This window comes from Patella vulgata, chromosome 6 (genome assembly GCF_932274485.2).
Source record: "Patella vulgata chromosome 6, xgPatVulg1.2, whole genome shotgun sequence".
NCBI lineage: Eukaryota > Metazoa > Mollusca > Gastropoda > Patellidae > Patella > Patella vulgata.
The window spans coordinates 65727245-65747789 of record NC_065884.2 but is presented as its reverse complement, the minus strand read 5'-3'; the positions used below and the strand labels follow the sequence as shown (position 1 = coordinate 65747789).

At 40.8% G+C, this 20545-nt stretch overlaps 2 long non-coding RNA genes across 3 annotated transcripts; one reads left to right on the top strand and one right to left on the bottom strand.

Annotated features, from left to right (window-relative positions):
* Positions 1-912: 912 nt before the first annotated feature.
* On the top strand, positions 913-5444 carry LOC126823951 (uncharacterized). Its single transcript, XR_007681385.2, has 4 exons — positions 913-1041; positions 2984-3067; positions 4578-4646; positions 5281-5444. It is a non-coding gene; the product is annotated as an uncharacterized LOC126823951 (long non-coding RNA).
* A 3660-nt stretch (positions 5445-9104) lies between these two features.
* Positions 9105-16444, bottom strand: LOC130013209 (uncharacterized). 2 transcript variants are annotated; one of them, XR_008788570.1, is made up of 6 exons: positions 16408-16444; positions 14997-15051; positions 13761-13912; positions 12672-12839; positions 10559-10605; positions 9105-9236 (listed from the first exon to the last, which is right to left on the bottom strand). It is a non-coding gene; the product is annotated as an uncharacterized LOC130013209 (long non-coding RNA). The 2 variants fall into 2 exon arrangements; XR_008788571.1 differs by lacking the exons at positions 14997-15051; positions 16408-16444 and adding an exon at positions 14850-14911 and having other exon boundaries at positions 9114-9236.
* Between the last annotated feature and the right edge of the window lie 4101 nt (positions 16445-20545).

Here is a 20545-nt window from a genome sequence, read left to right as displayed (position 1 = left end):
CGCGGCGTGATTTTTCGAACACTATCGGAACCTTATTAATGTTCTGCAGGTCAGAGGTTCTTTCGGGCTAGTCCTAAGAATGAATCCTATACAGGACAGCCGTAACAGCATTATAGACCCCCCCCCCCTCCTCCGGGAAAAACGCAAAGCACTGGGGCCCCAACCTATACAACCACTCACAGGGATCAAAAATGTAAATGGTCGATAAAATTAAACATATATTTATTCCAAAATAAAATCAGCGTTTAAACATTAAATAAAAAAATAATAAAAATAAAAAAATAAAAATAATCAATACAAACGTATGAAAAACATTAGGCAACAAGATACATATTAGCATGCGGCTCTTGTGTTCGTTCTTGAAAATTTGTGGATTCAAGTGTTATAATAATGTTGGTTTTGACGATACAATTGAGAATGAATGATGATGCAGTTACGATGATCAAATTTGGCCCATTTGGTTTGTCATATACAAAAGAGAGAGAGAGAGGGGGTTTAACGCCCACACGACATAAACTAGGTCATTTCGGGACTAACACATGGTTCAATTTTATTTCAATAATTCGCTTGCGCGTAGGTGTCTTTAGCAGTGGGAGGAAACCGGAGGACCCGGAGAAAACCCACGAGGTTGGACAGGCGACCCTACTCCTTGTCACGTACAACCGGGGAATCGACACCCCGCCAGTTAATTCAATGACAGACCGTATGATACAGCGCAGCGCGCACGTGCTAACCATTCGGCCATCCCCCCTTCCCCTCTCATATTCAAAAGGGCAAACCCGATTTTTAAAACCATACCTGTATCATTCATATAGACCTGGTTAATCTTGGTTTTCCCACACCTTTTAAAAGCATTAAGTGGGTCACGTTTGCTTGAATAAGTTGTTTTATTTGTTTCCCAGAAAAACTTATTTTTATTAGACCAGTATTTTTCTTTGAAACGTATCACCTGATCACGCCCCACTATATAAAACGATCGCGCGGCGGCGCCAATTCATTTGAAATTTAAAGACAGAAGAGGAACGTGAGAAATTACTAAATGTAAGTTTTGTAATTATTAACATAGTTTTATGACCGTTAACGGCCAAGGAGAAACATAGTATTTGTCATCCAAAAATAATGATACCAGAAATTGTTTGGATATTTAGGAATAAGTTTGTTTTTATAATCCAAATCTGTTTCGATGATGAATTTATTCGGCATCGGGATTATATATCATTCAGTATAGCCTCCATGAAAGTATGTGAAGAATTTTGTCCGAGATAGTGTCGATATTTTGTATTTTGTCCGAGATGGTTTAGGTATAGTGTTCGAGATAGTGTAGGTATTTTGTATTTTGTTCGAGATGGTTTAGGTATTTTGTCCGAGATAGTGTAGGTATTTTGTCCGAGATAGTGTAGGTATTTTGTATTTCGCCCAGGCTTCACCAAACAAGACACCATTGTTCGAACGATCAAAATTTGATATATGTGTGCTGAGTGGACGAAAAAGGTTGCGGGTTTTGACAGATTTTCATCAGATTTAAAGTAGCTAAGTCTCTAACTCAATATCATCCAAAATCTTCGACATTAAAAACACGAATTATTTGTCAATTTAAATCAACAATGATGTTGTGATCTTACCGGGAAAAGCTGGGCTTCTGATATCCAATATTTAAGACAAAATAAACATTTTACCATTGGTACACGAATCGTGTACCATAATGCGTTTCAGGCCCATTCTAACAAGGGACTCGAAGAACGATGCTAGCCATTCAAAAAGTCATGTCAAACGGTGACGGCATATTCATATCGGGAGAGTATTCGCAATAAATACAATCTAGACTAGAATAACCAGACGCTAGAAATGTTCATTCGATTGAGACTTCTGACATATTTCGCCGAACGTAACTGATTGTAAATTAGAGTAAAAAATGGAAACGATTGAATGTAAATCAGTTTATATATATTCCTATTACATTATTCTATGCGTTACGACCCATTTGGGTCAATTTCTAGGTCCAAAATATTAGCGATTTAGCTCCTGAATTATGGCCCCTCATTATATGAAAAATCACGTGTTTTTAGCTTGTGGACCCTATGGGGGTCAGAATTTTATTCCGATTTAAAAAACCGTTTGAATATATCACCGTTACACCTTAATGACGGTTGAGTTCGAATTTCGTGAAAATCGAACCAAACTGCCGGACAAAATGGCCGCCCCTCGAACGCAAATAGTGTAAAAAATATGGTATATCAAGATTGTGGACCCTCTAGAGCTCGGAATTTTGATCCGATTTTGATGAAACTTGAAATACATGTTTATAACCCACAGATCTTGGTTCCTTGCGATATTTGCGCATATCGGATCTTAACTTCCTGAATTATGGCCCTTGACTGTACAGCAAAGTCGCGTTTTTAGCTTGTGGTCCCTCTAGAGGTCACAATTATTATCCGATTTAAAGAAAAACGTGTGAATATATCACCGTTACACCGTAATGATGGTTGAGTTCGAATGTCGTGAAAATCGGACTAAATCTGACGGACAAAATGGCCGCCCCTCTTTTAAACGCAAATGGTGTAAATATGTTGTATATCAAGGTTGTGGACCCTCCAGAGGTCACAATTTTCATTCGATTTTGATGAAACTTGCAATGCATGTTTATAACCCAAAAATCTTGGCTGCTGTCAATATTTATGCATATCGGATCGTAACTGCCTGAATTATGGCCCCTAATTGTACGTTGAAATGCATGTTTAGAACCGAAAGATCTTGGTTCCTGTCGATATTCGCACATATCTGTTCGTATCTTCCTGAATTATGACCCTTGATGTTACGAAACATTGATTTTTGTTTGGCTTGATCTCTATCCATCTCTTGAAAAATGTGGGTGTATCCTGACTGGCAGCCGCTGGTTTATATCAAATTTGGTGTGAAGCATCGGGGTCTTATAGAAGACAGTTATTAAATGGTTTCACGTCTTTAATCCAGTATTTTATTTCAGTCCAGGAAAATGCCGAAACGAGTAAACCAAGCCAAATCTACGAAAAAAACTAAAACTAAGCCAACGGCTGGTGTTGCCAAACGGGTAAGTTGATATATGTCATTTATATCGCGTTCAATTACTTGCTTCGGGATTACTAGAGTACGTTTCGACATGCGCAATAGGACTAGGTAATCGAACGGCGTGGCGCTTTCTTTAGGTATCAACATGGAAGAAATGAAATGGGGTTTAACGTCCTACTGTTCTGCTCCTTTGCTGGGCTAATGAAGACGGGCAAACGCCATACAGTGTGCTATGAGGGAAATTTTGCCCGGGCTGCGGCACTATCGCCTACTCTTATATCGAATTCCAACTGCCAAGGGATCTTTTACGTGCATTCCAATATATACACGGGACCTCGGTTTTTCGTCTTATCCGAAGGACTGGACAGCTGTCCTTGTCAAGCCCTCCGTCCTGCATCAGTGACAAGGGGAAACCACGCCGTAAAAATCTGAATGAACTTTCTCGGCCAATGCAGTGATTGGACACCCGACCTCCAGGTTAGCGAGCCAGCGTCTTACCCACTTAGCCACGTGATCCCCCAAAATGGAAGAAAAACTCCGCTCGGTGTTCTCATAAATAACGACGAGCGGACAATAATCCACCAACAAACTTTAATTGATACCGACTTTTTCATCGACATCTTACTGGAAGTATTAAATCCGGAGAAGCGAAATAAAGCTCCAAGGATAGAATTTTATACAGAAGATACAGTCCCTCTTCAATCCTTAGAAGACTTTAAATCACACTTTCGTTTAACCAACGTAACGTTGGATGACTTTGTTAACGAGTGTAAAATATACACAACACTACTGTGGAATGGAAATACTGTATTTTTAATCGGAGCAAATTGTCAATTACAATTGTCAATTAATTTGCTGCCATGTTGAATAATTGGATTATGGGATACTTCCCGAAGTAACCGGCTCCTTGGGGCAGGTTACTTCGGCCTGGCGCGACTAAGCCGTTTAAATGACGCCGGGGGGATCACGTGGCTAAGTGGGTAAGACGCTGGCTCGCTAGCCTGATGGTCGGGTGTTCGATCACTGCATTGGCCGAGAAAGTTCATTCAGATTTTTACGGCGTGGTTTCCACTTGTCAGTGATGCAGGATGGAGGGCCTGACAAGAACAGCTGTCTAGTTGTTCGGATGGGACGAAAAACCGAGGTCCCGGGTACACATTGGCGTGCACGTAAAAGATCCCTTGGCAGTTGGAATTCGATGTAAGAGTAGGCCGTAGCACACTGTATGTCGTATGCCCGTCTTCATTAGCCTAGATTAGGAGCAGAACAGTAGGACGTTAAACCTCATTTCATTTCATTTCATTAAATGACGCGGTCATTGGTAACCCGAACGCACTCGGAACGCACTCATGGAGGCTCGAATAATCGCGGCGCCAGTAATCGAACGTACATTAATAGGATAGTCACGAGAAGAACGTTGTTATAATATTATGTCATCTGATAGGACAGTCACAGAAATAAGTTTTCACGAGTCACTGTCTTTGCTGTTTTATTATTTTAATCTCTAAATTAATCCATTCTGTTCCTTTCAGTCCAGAAAAATGCCGAGGCAGGTTATGAAAAAAAATAAAACCATGCCAAGAGCTGGTGCTACCAAACGGGTAAGTTATTATATAGACTCAGGCGAGCAATTATTTGTCCACTGACTTCAATGTTAAATGGCTGTAACATCACAGGCTGTAGCTTTTTACTCAACATTCCGTTGGTTCCAATCTTTTATACACAGGGGACCGCATTTGGCAATCTCCTCCTCATAATTTTATAGAGGGTTGACCCTTTAGATTTTTTGCTACGGGGATTTGATGTTGACTGGGGTCAAAATCTCACTTCCCACACAATGATTGCACTGCAAAGACATTTTACACCCCCTATTCCTCATCAGTATACCCAAAAATTGCTATGAAATTGCAAATTTGATCCCCTTTCTCCAATTCTAGACCAAAAAGTCAACCAAAAAATGCAGGAAGAGGGGAGAAAAAAAATTAATGGAAAAATTGTCTATCTATAAATCGCCCAACATTCGTTCATTATCAAATAAGGGGAACTAATAGTCTTAGTCCATATTTCATCTGTATGGAATACAATTACTGGCCGAATTGTGACCTGTGTAATTCCCGTTCAATAACTGAATGTCATTGGAACAGTTATTATATGATATAGGAAAGACACTAGAAGAAGGTTATGATATTGCATTTATAGTTTAATCTCTAAATTAGTCCATTCTTTTCCTTTCAGCCCAGAAAACTGCCGAGGAAAGTTACTAAGACAATCGGTACACCAAGGCGAATTTCCAGACCGATAACCTTCGGTCCAAGGGCCCATATTTCCATGCCTATTTGAAGGAACGTTAAACGTCAAATATATTAACCAATTAAAAAAAAAAATAAATCTAACAATGACTAATATGTGCTAGTATTTTTGGAGTCTATTGAGTACAATTATTATCTATTACTGAGTGACGTTTTAAATAGGCTTGTCTCGTATTTATCGAGCAGTGATTAAATATAAAATATGACTTTATTCTCAAGACGGGCCTTGGGGGGAAATATACAACATGGGCTGCAGAATCACGTTGGAAAAGCCCAACTCCATCTTACGATAAGAGAGAGAGAGAGAGAGAGGGAGAGAGAGAGATGGGGTTTAACGTCCACTCGACACAAACTATTTCATTTCGGGACAGGAATGAATTTCCCATTGGAGAATAAAAACAACAGCAACCTCCCATTGGAAGGATGGGGATAAAGATGGTCTTCTTAAGGGGGAAGAAAGGGTCGTGGGTCTTCTTAAGCAGTGTTTTTGATGACATGTGAGGTTGGTCGTTGTGTACAAAAGTCGAATTAAATCCTCATTTTGGTTATTTCACCCATGATTCCACCCTCCCCCGTTTTGTCGTTCTTATCCCGGATAGAAGTGTATTTCGCGTTCTTAAATTAGTGGGAGGTCGAATTAACTCATCTCTCGCTGGAGGGGGAGGGGTAAAGGGGGTGTTAAGGGAGGAAGGAAGGGTTGGGGGGTCTTCTTAAGCAATGTTTTTGGCGAGATCTGAAGTCGGTCGACTTATACACGAAAGTACGGAAAAGTCGAATTAAACTAGCATAGTAGAAATTTTGTACGCGATTTTCGAAACAACCTGAACCTAATTGTAGTTAAAAACGGGGCACGGTGGGGCCCAGACCCCCTGCCCCGCCCAAAAATCTACGTTGCGCAAAAAGCGACGCGAATGTTGCCGGACTGGACTCCTTCTGCCAGTGCCAGTGGGGGGACCCTCCATCGGATTTTGAAAGTCCTGGACTTTGGGACCCCCTCTATCCTTGGTGGGCATGTGTTGCGGTTGACATCCGAGAATTTGGTGTATTCTGTTGTTGCCGCGTCGTACTTTCGACTGGTGTCTGTGTCTCTCTGTTTTGTTTATTTAGCGGGAAAATGTATCAAGAAAACGTATCAAAATTCTCTTTAGCGTTTATATTTTGATCACAACCTGTTGTGCTACTAGGGAGAGAGAGAGATGGAGAGAGAAATGGGGTTTAAGGTGCACTCAACGCAAACCGGGACTAACATATGGTTCAATTTTATTTCAATAATTTGCTTGCGCGTAGGGGTCTCTGGAGGACCCTGGGAAAACCCACAAGAATGGACGGGCGACCCTACTCTTTGTCACGTACAACCGGGGAATCGAAACCACGCTAGTTGACTCAATGACAGACCTTATAATGCAGCGCGAACTAATCGGCCATCCAACCCCCCTGTGTTACTAGGAGATGGAATCATTGTGGGCTCGTGTTGCGGTTGACATCCCAGAACTTGTTGTGCTACTAGGAGATGAAATCTTAATCAAGGTAACTTTGATCCCATTTATATTAAATGTCAGTGGGAAATCTCCGAACGTACTTTAAAAAGGGTCACGTGGATAATTTTAAAACGTCATCGTAGACTCGATTGTCAACCTTGCGAAAATTAATGAGTATTGTCACTGGTTGATGGAATCTAGAGTAGTGAACTGGATCCCAATTATTTAATTCCAACCCGTTTCTCACCTTGGTATTATTATATCTACTAAAAGAGAATCGGTTTCAGACGAGTTATTTGCCCCTGAGTTAGAAATCGGATTCAGACCAGTTATTTGATAATCTCGCTTACGGACATGGACGTAACAGACTTTAGACATATACTTAGTAATAGCTTGATGTTATTTTTGAAATATTTTCCACGTTACAGACGCCCGTGACCCTAAACTATAATTATTTGATAATTTGGTGTGTATATAATGTGTGTAGATTCTGTATAGAGTACATTACTTACGACATTTCGCGTTTTAATTCCAACAAAATGCATTTAAATTTGGGCCAGGCAAGGATGGGGATTTTTGCGGGGATTGTTAATGTTATGCGAGCGTTGGGAGCGGTTTGTTGTCAAGCTGATTAAAATACAGATCTATATTTCGTTTCGGTTTTTTTATACTTTCGATGGCTTACACTACATAAAGATCTGACAAGTTATAGTGGGAGTTCACGTCAGGGGTCAAACTAGCGGCTTTTGACGCTATGACGTCAGACATTGATTAATCAATAAGCGTTGACGTTTCTAGTGGTTTAACCACATTTCCGTGCATAAAAAGACCAAGAACTCGCCGTAACAGACCGTTTCATTGGCTAATTCCTCACATCAAGTAGAACGCCTGTTATATAACAACTCCTCCAGATCCTAGTGTAGTAAGACAAGTAAAACGAAATTTTGAACTATAAAAACGAAACGAAATAGGATCTGTGTTTTAATCAGATTGCTTTGTTTTTATCATATATCCTAGCTCAGCCGTAACCTAGGTGTTTGATTAGGCGTGCCCTCTGCCGGTAGTGATTTTCCTACCAGCGGGGATCATCGCATAGAAGAAATTGTGACGAAAGATGACTTCATATTTGGCTTCATTTGACGCACTTCCTGAAAATTTGTACTATCAATCAATATGATATGCTCTTTCCAGTGAGCTTATTCTCTTATCAGGGGTGTTGTATCATAAGGTCTGTCATTGAATCAACTGGCGTTGTTTCGGTTCCCCAGTTGTACGTGACAAGGAGTAGGGTCGCCTGCCCATCCTCGTGGGTATTCTCCGGGTCCTCCGGTTTCCTCCCACTGCTAAAGACCCCTACATGCAAGCGAAGTATTGAAATAAAATTGAACAATATGTTAGTCAGAAATGACCTAGTTTGTGTCGAGCGGACGTTAAACCCCATTTCTCTCTTTTCCCTATAATTTCTGTTAGTGTGGTACTTTAATGAACTGTGGACCCCCTGCGATCTTTTTGGTTGTGGCAGAGTCGCCCCACTCTTAAGATCTCCCCGTTATTTATCACAGACTGATGTGGAATAATACTGCATATTCCTGAAGCAATGGCCCGAGAAATCCCTCTCTGGCCATTGCTGGACTGACTTCTGATACTTGAGTTCAATCAAATCTATCTCAAGTACAGCAACATGACAGCCCTTCGTTTTATCTGGGTTCTTTCCTAAATCTTTGGACAGTGATTTAAGGTATTAAAATTGGTGAAAGTATTGTTCGTCTCCAAACAGTAATGTTTACACTGTAGCCGGTTTGATAGCCTCGTTTGTCGCGCAATTAGTTTTTCTGCAATATTCTGCTGTGCACTGGTTAATTGGGCGTAATAAATTTCGTGAGTCATGACGTAACGTTATGTAAACAAAATTTGGAGCTCTGTTTAAACCCGAATGATATTGTTACGCAATTAGGTATTGGTTGTTAATCAGGCTATTGACCAGTCATAATTTGGGACCGAAATTTGCGCTGAGTATAGCAGTGCTTGAGTGAGCTCAGCTCTAATCAAACGAAACATTGCGAGGAGTACGGTATGAAGTTCTGGTCACTTGTGTAACCATGGGGACCCCCACATGCTCAATGCCCCAGGATCCCTACCATGGTTAATCCGGCGATGTTGTAGTTGGTCACTCTTGTTTCCGGTTCCGGTTGAATAAATTCCCGTCTTCATTAGCCCTGTCGGAGCAGAACAGTAGGATGTTAAACCCCATTTCATTTCATTTCATTTCGGTTGAATAAATTGATGCTTGAACAACATCTTGTCAAAACAACTTAATGAAAATCCAAACAATTTGTGTTTTTTATACTGTTTATTTGTGGTTTATTGGCTATTTCGTGTAATCTTATTAACAAGCGTTGTAAATCTGAAAAATAAAATCGATATATTATTATCCCAATTATACAGGATCAGTCCCCCATCTTTAAATTGACCGTGCCTTTATCAGTTCTATTCTCAGAGCCTGTCGCGTCATTAAAGCCTTGGACACACTATGCGAATTTTAATCGACACAAACGGCGAATGCCTGCGTCGATTTCTCGTTGAATAAGTGGCCTTAAACTTAATTCACACATGCGCCGAAGCATTTTGGCAACGTTATTTAGTTGGAGGTCGCCATGGTTTTGATTGGCTGGCGAATTCTAGGGCTCCCAATACTCTTCGACGGGGCGTCGGCTTAAAGGGGCATTAGGTAAGATTAGATAAAGAGGTGACAGTTCTCGCTATAATAGTAAAAAAAAAATAGATAATGAAAACAGAAAATGCTGAAAATTTATTTCAGTCAAATTGCTTCACTCTGAACCGATATATTAACGGTTTAGCTTTCAATTATCCATAATAAAATGTATTCCAATCCACTAAAAATCACATGCTAACGATAGCATCGAGAGTTGATTATGGCCTGGATCGGTTAATTAATGTCTAATTAATAATTTAGATAACATCCATGGCCTAAGAAAAGACCTGCAATAGGCAGATTTAGCTCTTGCATAATGTATGTTTTAGCCCGCAGTCCCAAATGATTCGCCGTAAACTGTCGCCTAGCGTGTCCTAGGGAAGACCAAAATAAAACATCTGATAGAGATTGTCTAACCGATATAACAGCTACGATGGAGACTGTCCCGCAGAAAACAATCTAACCACATTAAGAAAGAAAGAAATGGGGTTTAACGTCTTCTCGACACAAACTAGGTCATTTCGGGACTAACATATGGTTCAATTTTATTTCCATAATTCGCTTGCGCGTAGAGGTCTTTAGCAGTGGGAGGAAACCGGAGGACCCAGAGGAAACCCACGAAGTTGGACAGGCGACCTTACTCCTTGTCACGTACAACCGGGGACTCGAAACCACGCCAGTTGACTCAATGACAGACTTTATGATACAGCGTAACGTGCTAACCATTCAGCCATCCAACACGCCAGTGGGGTTTGGTTGCTCGCAGTCCAGTCTTAAGAAACCGGAAGTGACGAATAAGCTATGAGAACACGACTTTTTTCAAGTTTTTAATTTTTTGGGACATTTTCTCGCCTTGTGTTCACGTTTTCCGGCGACCTTGTGCATTTTCTGGTCGCCGTACGGTCGCCGCAGCACAGTAAGGACGCCAACCTGGTCTGACGAGGGCGCAAGGTCGCCACCCGGGGGGGGGGGGTATAAACAATATACCATACAGGAGATAAATCAATACTTACAGCTTCCAAATATGTTCTCATTTCTGATACTTGAACTATACTATCACCTGTTATATATTATAAAAACATTCAAATACAGTGTGATGCCACCCTTTAATGTTGGCTTGGCATTATTTCAAATATTGGTATGGGAACCGTGCGAATCGTACATTATTTATACTAGATGAAACATTGGGATGGCGTGACGATTTCATTGAAATGCATTTCCGGGAAAGTGTCTATATTTCAAGTTGTTTAATGTTTGTCTGGAGCAAGACAATGCGTTATTAAAACAACACTCGGACTGACATCCTCGTGCAGTATCAATATATTACTTTATGTCTTGCTCTCTTGGATATATTTTAAAAATATGGTAAAAACATTAGTTGCATAACGCCTGTTATATATTAAATATCGTAAAAGAAAATAGTTGCACAATGCGTTATATAAATAATATTGTAAAAACGCCTGTTGTACATCAAATATCGTAAAAACATTAGTTGCACAACGCCTGATATACATAAAATATTGTAAAAACATTAGATGCACAACGCATGTTATACATCAAATATCGTAAAAACATTAGATGCACAACGCCTGTTATATATCAAATATTGCGAAAACATTAGTCACGATCCAATAAATTATTTAAGTTGTTCATCTTAACTTGTTCCATAGAGAGAGACATAAATCCATATCAAAATAAAACTGTTAAATAATGTAAAAAGTCTCAAAAGATGTAAATATATATATATAAAAATTCTTATCAATTACAAGTTTCACTGCGTACAGAAATATTACATTGGTGGTTTAGTCTATATTTAAAACGAAGAGAGAGAGAGAGAGAGAGAGAGAGAGATGGGTTTAAAGTCCACTCGACACAGACTAGGTCATTTCGGGACTAACATGTTTTTTAATTTTATTTCAATAATTCGATTGTGTGTAGTGATCTTAGCAATGGGAGGAAACCGGAGGACCCGGAGAAAACCCACGAGGTTGGACAGGCAACCCTACACCTTGTCACGTACAACCGGGGATTCGAAACCACGCCAGTTGACTCAATGACGGGCCTTATATTGCGTGCTAACCACCCCCCCACCCCCCCGCATTGAAAGAGTGTTTTGATGCCCGAAGACAGTCGAGCAAGACTAGGAATCGTCCTATCGTATGGTTACACGGAATGATTTCATTGGAAATCCACGGATTGATGTGCCAGGGATTTGATGTCTGAAGAGAGTCGAGCAACACTAGGAATCGTCCTATCGTATGGTTACACGGAATAGTTTCATTGGAAATCTACGAACTGATGTGCCAGGGATTTATTCTTATTTAAAACGTTTATCGAGCAATGAATGGTCGGAATCTTCAGTTAGGTCTATCATTGAATCAAGTAGGGTAGTTTCGAACTCAAGCTTGCTAAAGACCCCTACGAATTATTGAAATATAATGTTATTCCCAAAATGGCAAAGTTTAGGTCGATTGCACGTTCAATCTCATATCTCTCTTCTGTTTGTCATCCTCTGATAAAGACCCCTCCCCACAAGCGAATTATTGAAAATAAATGTTAGTCCAGATATGATCTCGTTTGTGCCGAGTGGACGTTAAAGCCCCATTACAGAGAATGGTGCCAAGAACCGAGTTGGGGTATACTTTTATATTTTCGGTCAGTCAGAAACAGATGAAAGAGAGAGAGAGAGAGAGAGAGAGAGAGGATTGGGGGAGGGTAAAAGTTCACTTGACACACACTAGGTCATTTCGGGACTAACATATGGTTCATTTTTTTCAATGACACGCCTACCCCTAGGGGTCTTTAGCAGTGGAATAAAACCGGAGGGTCAGGAGAAAAGTCCCGATGTTGGAGAGGCGACCCTACTCCTTGTCATGTACAACTGGATAATCGAAACCAGATAAAATGGAAGAACATCAGGGAGTCATATGGTCGAGCCTTAGATCATATATATATACCGGTTTCCTCCCACTGCTAAAGACCCCTACGCGCAAGTGAATTATTGAAATAAAATTGAACCATGTGTTAGTCCCGAAATGATCTAGTTTGTGTCGAGTGGACGTTAAACCCCATTTCTCTCTCTCTCTCTCATATATATATAGAAGGTGGCATTGTCTCTACACATACCTGATGTATCTGCTCTCACTATTAGCGCAGGAACGTCAGCAATATCTAGAGCACCATCATCATCATAAGTATTTAGGAAATCAAACACGTGTTCTGCAAAAGCTCTCTCATCATGGTAATTCGCAACCCATCCATTGGCAAATTCTACCTTTTCTACCTTATTATTATCTAGAATAAAAAAAGATCCCAATTCACATTAGCCGTTGTTAAAGGACAATATTGGTGCCAGTCATTATCACATATGTGATAGAGCTGGTTAAACACATTCCAAATTTAATTTTAACACAGAGATCATTGCTACGGTAGCTGAGTAATACAGGTTTCCTGAATCGGAAGTGACGAACGCCAAAGGAAAACACGAGTCATCCCTCTATATAACTGACTGATGTGACGAGTGATAACAGATACACGGCCGAATTTCTTCCTTCGAAGACCAAAAGTTGTTATATGGGACTGTAAGAGGATACCTGACAATTCAATAAAGTAATTGAATGTCATTAGATAAGAGAACACGAGAAAAATAGAAATAGTCCGTACATTCGCTTGTTTATATTCATTCTATACCTTATAAAACATGGTAATGCACGGACTTTTTCTGTTTGTCTTTCGTGTTCTCTTATCTAGTGGCAGTCAATTCTTTTTATGAATTGTCAGATATCCTCTAACAGTCTCACACAACAACTTTTTGTGTTGCTATCAAAGACAGGGACTGGCCCAATGGTTCAACACTGGAGCTTTATATCCCAAAGTCTGCCTGCTTCTACATGACACGGAGTAGTCTAACTTCGTGGGTTTTCTCCGGGTCCTCCGGTTTCCTCCCACTACTAATGGCCCTTACACCCAAACGAAATTATGGAAATAAAATTGACCCATATAGGTTAGTTCCGAAATGACCTAGTGTTTATCGTGTGGTCTCTCTGAAACCACGTCCGGGTCCTCTTTCTCTCTCTGAAACCAAAACCCAACCACGGCCCAGTCCCCCCCTCTCTCTCTCTCCATCTCCCGCTTTCTCTCTCTCTCGCTCTCTCTCTCTTGAAAAAGACGAAGAAGAAGAAGAAGAAAAAAACAGTATGTGCTGCAAAAACTTACTGTTAGCATCATAGCGACCAAGGAAATGAGCAAGATCTAATTCACTGAGAACACCATCATCATTAAAATCAGCAGCCTCAATGACCATATTAATAACATGTTCTTCTTCTAAATCAGCATGGTTATTGTGTACACATGGTGCTGCCCAGGCACTGTTAAAAGAAAGGCAAGCTGGAAGGTTCACATAGCAAACCAACAAGATTTTATAGAAACTCTCTTATTATGCTTAATATTCATCTCATATGTGGATTGTAGGTTAGGGTTTAGGGCAGCTAGGGCTAGGGTTAGGGTTACGGTTACGGTTAGCGCTAGCTCTGTTTACATCTCGAGACATTGACAAAATCTGCAGCCCTAACCCTTACCTTAACCATAACCTACACTCCACATTATGACGTAATATGTACTAGACCGTCTCCGATCTCCGACGTGGTTTCCCCTTGTAAGTGGTGCAGAACGAAGGTCCTGAAAAGGACAGCTGTCTAGTCCTTCGGATGGGACGAAAACCCGAGGTCCCGTGTACACATTGGCGTGCACGTAAAAGATCCCTTGGCAGTTGGAATTCGATATATGAGTAGGTCGTATCGCCGCTGCCCGGGCAAAATTTCCCTCATAGCACACTGTATGGCGTATGCCCGTCTTCATAAGCCCAGTTTAGGAGCAGAACAGTAGGACGTTAAACCCCATTTCATTTCATTTCATTTCCGATTCTATTTCCGTGTCGAAAAATAAAGCCTAATGGTTGACCCGGCGTAGCACGGCTATAGCCTTGAACCGGAAGTAGCATAACTCCGAAGCCGGAAGTGGTAGATCATCGCCACCAGGCCTATGTTACTCCCTGGTTCGAGCTACACCTATACGCCATATTTCAGCCTCGGAACAGCTCAAGTGCAGTCACCAACCTCGAACAGATAGACAGACAGACAAAGAAACAAACGACAATCAGAAATATTATTACATATATTATGTCGAGTTTAGAACGGGTAAATCTCCCAGCACAGTAGTTTCCAGTCTTTTCCCATCGACTGGGAAACACTGCACAGTGCACGAGACACCGATTTCCAGAAAGATTATTATATAACAAAAACATACCAAGCCAAGATGGCGACAAATACAATCAAAGTAGTCATTATTATTATGGTGGAATCTTTTATACGGACCCCTCCCACCGACTGGGAAACACTGCACAGTGCACGAGCCACCGATTTCCTGAAAGATTCTTATATAACAAAAACATACCAAGCCAAGATGGCGACAAATACAATCAAAGTAGTCATTATTGTTATGGTGGAATCTGAAAAAAAAGGTTAAACATGTCCCATATATTTTCTGGAAAAGATTTATGGTTTCGGAGAGTGAGAGAGAAATGAGATGTTAACGTCCAATCGACGAAAACTAAGTCCGACAGGACAGGCGCCCCTACTCCTTATCACGTAAAACCGGGGAATCGAAACCACGTCAATCACACAGACCTTATAATACAACGCGCACTGCCCCCCCCCCCCAAATAAATGTCAATGGGTATGATTATACCATCTAGAAACAGGAAAAGAAAAACAAAGTGGCTATTGTTACGAGGAGTGTGAGCCAAGTTTAGAACGAATTCCAAAATGGCCGCCAATCTGCCCAACACCAGCTTTGAAAAAGGAGCAGTATTTTCAAATGTTTTCAGAACTAAAGGCAGCAATTAAGAGATGGGGAGGGTTAAGGTTAGGGTTAGGACTATTTTTACGACTATTCAGTTTTTAACTTCGCCGATGGAGGGCTGTGAAAGCATCGTCGTAACAATAGCCTGAGGACTATTTTTACGACTCGTCGTAACAATAGCCACTGCCAAAGAAAAAAGTCATATGAAAACCAAATTGGTATACGAATATCTCAGCTTTCTGTACCAAGCCCTTTGTACGTTTTAACAGACCGCAGCATCGTTGTTCGAGAATAAATTCCCCTTTAGTATAATCCATGCTTGCCGTATATCCGATCTATTGGATAAGACAAACTTCAAGTTTGGTCAATATCACGAACTAATATTTCATCACGCTAGGTCAGTGCTTATCTGGAGACTTAACCTCTCCCCCAAATTCTTAAACCTAACCTAACTAGATATAAGAATCCCTCGCCCTAACCCGGTGACGTGGAACAAACACGATTTTTTTTTTAGAAAATCCAATTCGTAGTAGGAAACACACTAATGCGGCTCTCCCCCGAGAGCCTCAAATTTATTTTCTTTTTTCTTCAAAAACAAAAATACCAGAATACTAGAAGCACCACCCAAGGAAGACCATCAGCGCGACCAACACCAAAAAACAGTGAAATCGCCTTTGTATATAAATCTAATGTATTGTATGTATTTTTAATAAAACTAGGAAATATCACGAACTAATTTTTCATCATCCTAGGTCAGTGCTTATGTGGAGTCTTAACCTCTCCCCCAAATTCTTAAACCTAACCTTCAATCTCGCCAACAATCACGTGCCCTAACCTTATTTATTATATCAGCTGGCTTTAACAAATAAATTTAGCCCGTCTTCAGTAGCCCGATTAAAACCTATTTCAATTCAATTTACTACGAAAACCCCCGGTTGGTGCAGAAAATTTAGCGGATAAACCTCATTTCATTCCATTTTATTGATAATATAGACTTTCTTACCTGTCGTGTTGCCTTTCTCCTGACGTCTGACAACCTGTAATCTGTATGATGGTCTTATAGATTGTACAAGGATTACGTCACACAGAACCAGACAGGTGCATGATCAAGATATGCGCAGTGTGCAGTTAAAGGCTATGTACACTAGACCAATATGGATAAGAGAGAGAAATGGGGTTTAACGTCCACTCGACACAAACTAGGTCATTTCTGGACTAACATATGGTTTAATTTTATTTCAATAATTCGCTTGCGCGTAGGGGTTTTCAGCAGTGGGAGGGAACCGGAGGACCCGGAGAAAACCCACGAGGTTGGAGAGGCGAGACCAATATGGATAAGAGAGAGAGAAAGAGAGAGAGAGAGAGAGAGAGAGAGCTATGGTTCAATTTTTATTTCAATAATTCGCTTGTGCGTAGGGGTCTTTAGCAGTGGGAGGGAACCGGAGGACCCGGAGAAAACCCACGAGGTTGGACAGGCGAGACCAATATGGATAAGAGAGAGAGAAAGAGAGAGAGAGAGAGAGAGAGCGCTTGTGCGTAGGGGTCTTTAGCAGTTGGGGGGAAACGGAGGAAGCCGAGAAACCCCACGAGGTCAAAATGGACAATCTGGTTAAAACACAGATCCTATTTCGTTTCGTTTTTATAGTTCAAAATTTCGTTTTACTTGTCTTTACTACACCTGGATCTGGAAGAGTTGTTATTTAACTCGTGTTCTGAATGGTGTCAGGGATAAGCCAATGAAACGGTCAGTTACGGCTAGCTTTAGGCGTGTTTTGCACGGAACTGTGGGTAATCTACTAGTAACATCAATGCTGATTGGTTAATCAAATGTATGACGTCATAAGGTCATAAGTCGGTCTTTTGACCCCTGACGTGACCTATCGCTATAACTTGTCAGATCTTCATGAAGCGTAGGCCATCGAATTTATAAAAAAACGAAACGAAATATAGATCTGTATCTTAATCAGATTGTCAAAATGGATAAATAATCAGGGTTAATATTGGTGTTACACAAGGCTGATAATGCCGATGATGGCGCCACTGAAGATGGCGCTACTCTCCAGTTTTATTTGTGTATGTACTACATGATTATCAAATGAAGAGCCCAGGGGAAGAATGACCTAAGTCACTTTTTCAACGAACTTCAGTTAATGGCGCCATCTGGTAGCAAATTGTATAAGCTTTCAGGTAACAACGATCGGAGTCACATCGAACCAAGGCCCTTCTTAAATGGCCTCTCGGACAAATACGTCCATCGTACCCTTTATTTGACCTTAATTTGGCTGAAAAGTGGAAGTCAGTTGTTCTACTGGTATTTATGATTCGTATTAAGCATCATTTTGAAGTTGTAATTAAACCCACTCATTGTTCTGTTCGCGTCAAGCATTCTCCTCCAAGAGTCTGTATTGCCTTTTATGCGAAAAGACAAAAATGTGACTTAGTTCGTTCTTCCCCTGGACTTTTCAAATGGAAACCTAGTAACACTCTATATAGTTTTATATCATTAGCGAGGACGCTTTAAGAGTCAAATACCGTCTTCATTAGCCCAGGTTAGGAGCAGAACAGTAGGACGTTAAACTCCTTTTCATTTCATTTCATTAAGAGTCAAATAGAATTGGCCCTATCAAGAAATTACTTTACATGCTTAATGAAATGAAATGGGGTTTAACGTCCTACAGTCCTGCTTCGTCTAGGCTAATGAAGACGGGCATATGCCACACAGTGTGCTATGAGGGAAATTTTGCCCGGGCAGCGGCACTATGGCCTATCGAATTCCACCGCGGTTTTTCGTACCATCCGAACGACTAGACAGCTGTCTTGTCAAGCCCTCCGTCTTGCACCACTGACAAGGGGAAACCACGCTGGAAAACGCGATGAACTTTCTCGGCCAATGCAGGGATCGAACACTAGCGAGCCAGCGTCTTACCCACTTAGCCATAGTGGCTCCCTTGTCTACTTGATTTCAGATTTGACATCTGAACAGGCTTATACATGTACTATTTTTAAATGTTTTTTTTGAACGAGCTTATATTATTTTTAAATGACTTATGTTTTTTTTTATTCTACACCGACCCTTGACAGTGGGGGACTACTAAATCCGCCCATTATTCATTATAGGTTTTTCTGCAATATCCAACCCAACCACACGCAGTGGCGGCGCCAGGGGTAGGGGTAGGAGCCTCCCCCAGAAAATTTTGAAAAACAGGTTACCGGAAATGCAGCCTGGCAGTATTTCAGGCACTGATCGATGAGGTAAAGTGTCAAACGAACGGACTTGTGAATCACGACGAAGCCCACTCACGAGCGTCAAAGTAGGGAGTCCTCCCCCAGAAAATTTTGAAAAATAGACTGCCTGCACCGATCGTCGAGATAAATAGATCTGCCCAGATACCGTTCGTCGCCTGATCACTAGTTTATCCGACTAGAGAACAAAATGTCAAACGAACGGACTTACGAACCTCAACGAATTCCCCTTGTGAGCGCCAAAGTAGCGAGTCCACTGGGGACCTCGCCAAGAAAATTTTGAAAAATAGACTGCCGGAAATGCTCTACAATATGTAAGTTTATGACTGAGTGGGGATGTGGGATTTATTCACCGTAAGAGGTATTGATTACCGAAACGTATCGCAAATACTTTTTTTTATTTTCTAAAATTATTGGGGGGGGGGGGGGCAAACAGAGGGCAGACCAGATTATTTTAGTCTGAAATCCCCGAACTTATAGGCACGTTATCTCCCTTTATCGCAGACAGGCGAACAATAGTAGGGTGACCCATGTACACACAGAAATACAGTCCACCGCTGATAGTTCGAGACTACCACTGAAGCGTGCACATTCGCCGTGCCGAGATCAACTTTCTGACAGTATGATACTATAAATAGCCATGGCACGTGCAATTCTCTACAAATCTATCAACTATTACAGCCGTAAAAAAAATTATTGTTGACGATTTTGAATAGCAGTAAAATTAAGCTTCTTGGTTATTACAGCAGATTTAGAAATTACGTTCGTTTCATTTTTTAAATCGCTTTATCATTAACTGTACCGTTAAGAGCGGCATCTTTTGGTTTAGTACAAATTGTATCTCTGAATCACTCGGGTTAGGCAGGAACATGATACTAGCAGTAGTTTTATTTTACTTTTACAAGCTTCTTAAAACGATTGTTGAGCTACCTAACGTGCTTATTTCTAAATTCAATTTCTTGTTCTAGCTTTCTGTTATGTTTCGTAAAAAAGTAGTCTTGATTATCCCGACCTGTCAATCAGACGTAGAATGGTCGATAGACTGGTTAAGCGAGACTAATTTCAAAACAAGGGCACGTAACCTATCTTTTACTCAAAAGTGTCTGGATGTTATGGACGACTCTTGGAACCAGTTTTCAGTCTATTATTTATACATGATTAATGGTCATAGCTTATTAAGTACAACATGATCGTTTATTTAGTGACTATAATTGTGTGAAACTGATTTGAGGCTTGGCATATATATAAATATTGTGGCGTAATTCTCGAGATATATGGAGATATTTATTTATGGTGGGTCACCCTAACAATAGGTCGTGACACAACGCACTCAAATCAAACATGGCTACCTCCACGGATGCCTTGACATAGAACGAGCCTTGAACTTTGCAACTCGATTATCACAGGTAGACATTTTAGCTGGAAACCGCGATACGTTGTATTGGCGATTGCATTTTCTATCGAGGAATCTTAGAAGCCCTCGGCTGGGCCAGTAGCCAATCGAAATTATTGACGAAATGTTCAGGGAATTGCGTGAAGGGCTTGATAAGATGTGCGAAGTTAAAGCGAGATCAAGCCTCCTATTGAAGATGGTGAAGGATATAAGATCAAGTTCTACAGAACGATCTCTAGACGGACACAATCCTCCGACTTTACTGTCCATCCTCATTAAACTGAAATATGAAACTCTATCCCAAACTCTGTTCTAGGGCTATTTTGGAGTTCTCGCCTTCTTCTTTACGCTGTAATTCTTCTTTGTTTACCCACCACCAAACCTGACACAACCCAACTCTATTTTCAACTAAAATTTTTGGATTCAACAACATTCTACAACCTATCGTCTGCTCAAACGCGAGTGTCCTAATGGTGGACCAATTCATACGTATTTTCGTATTTTC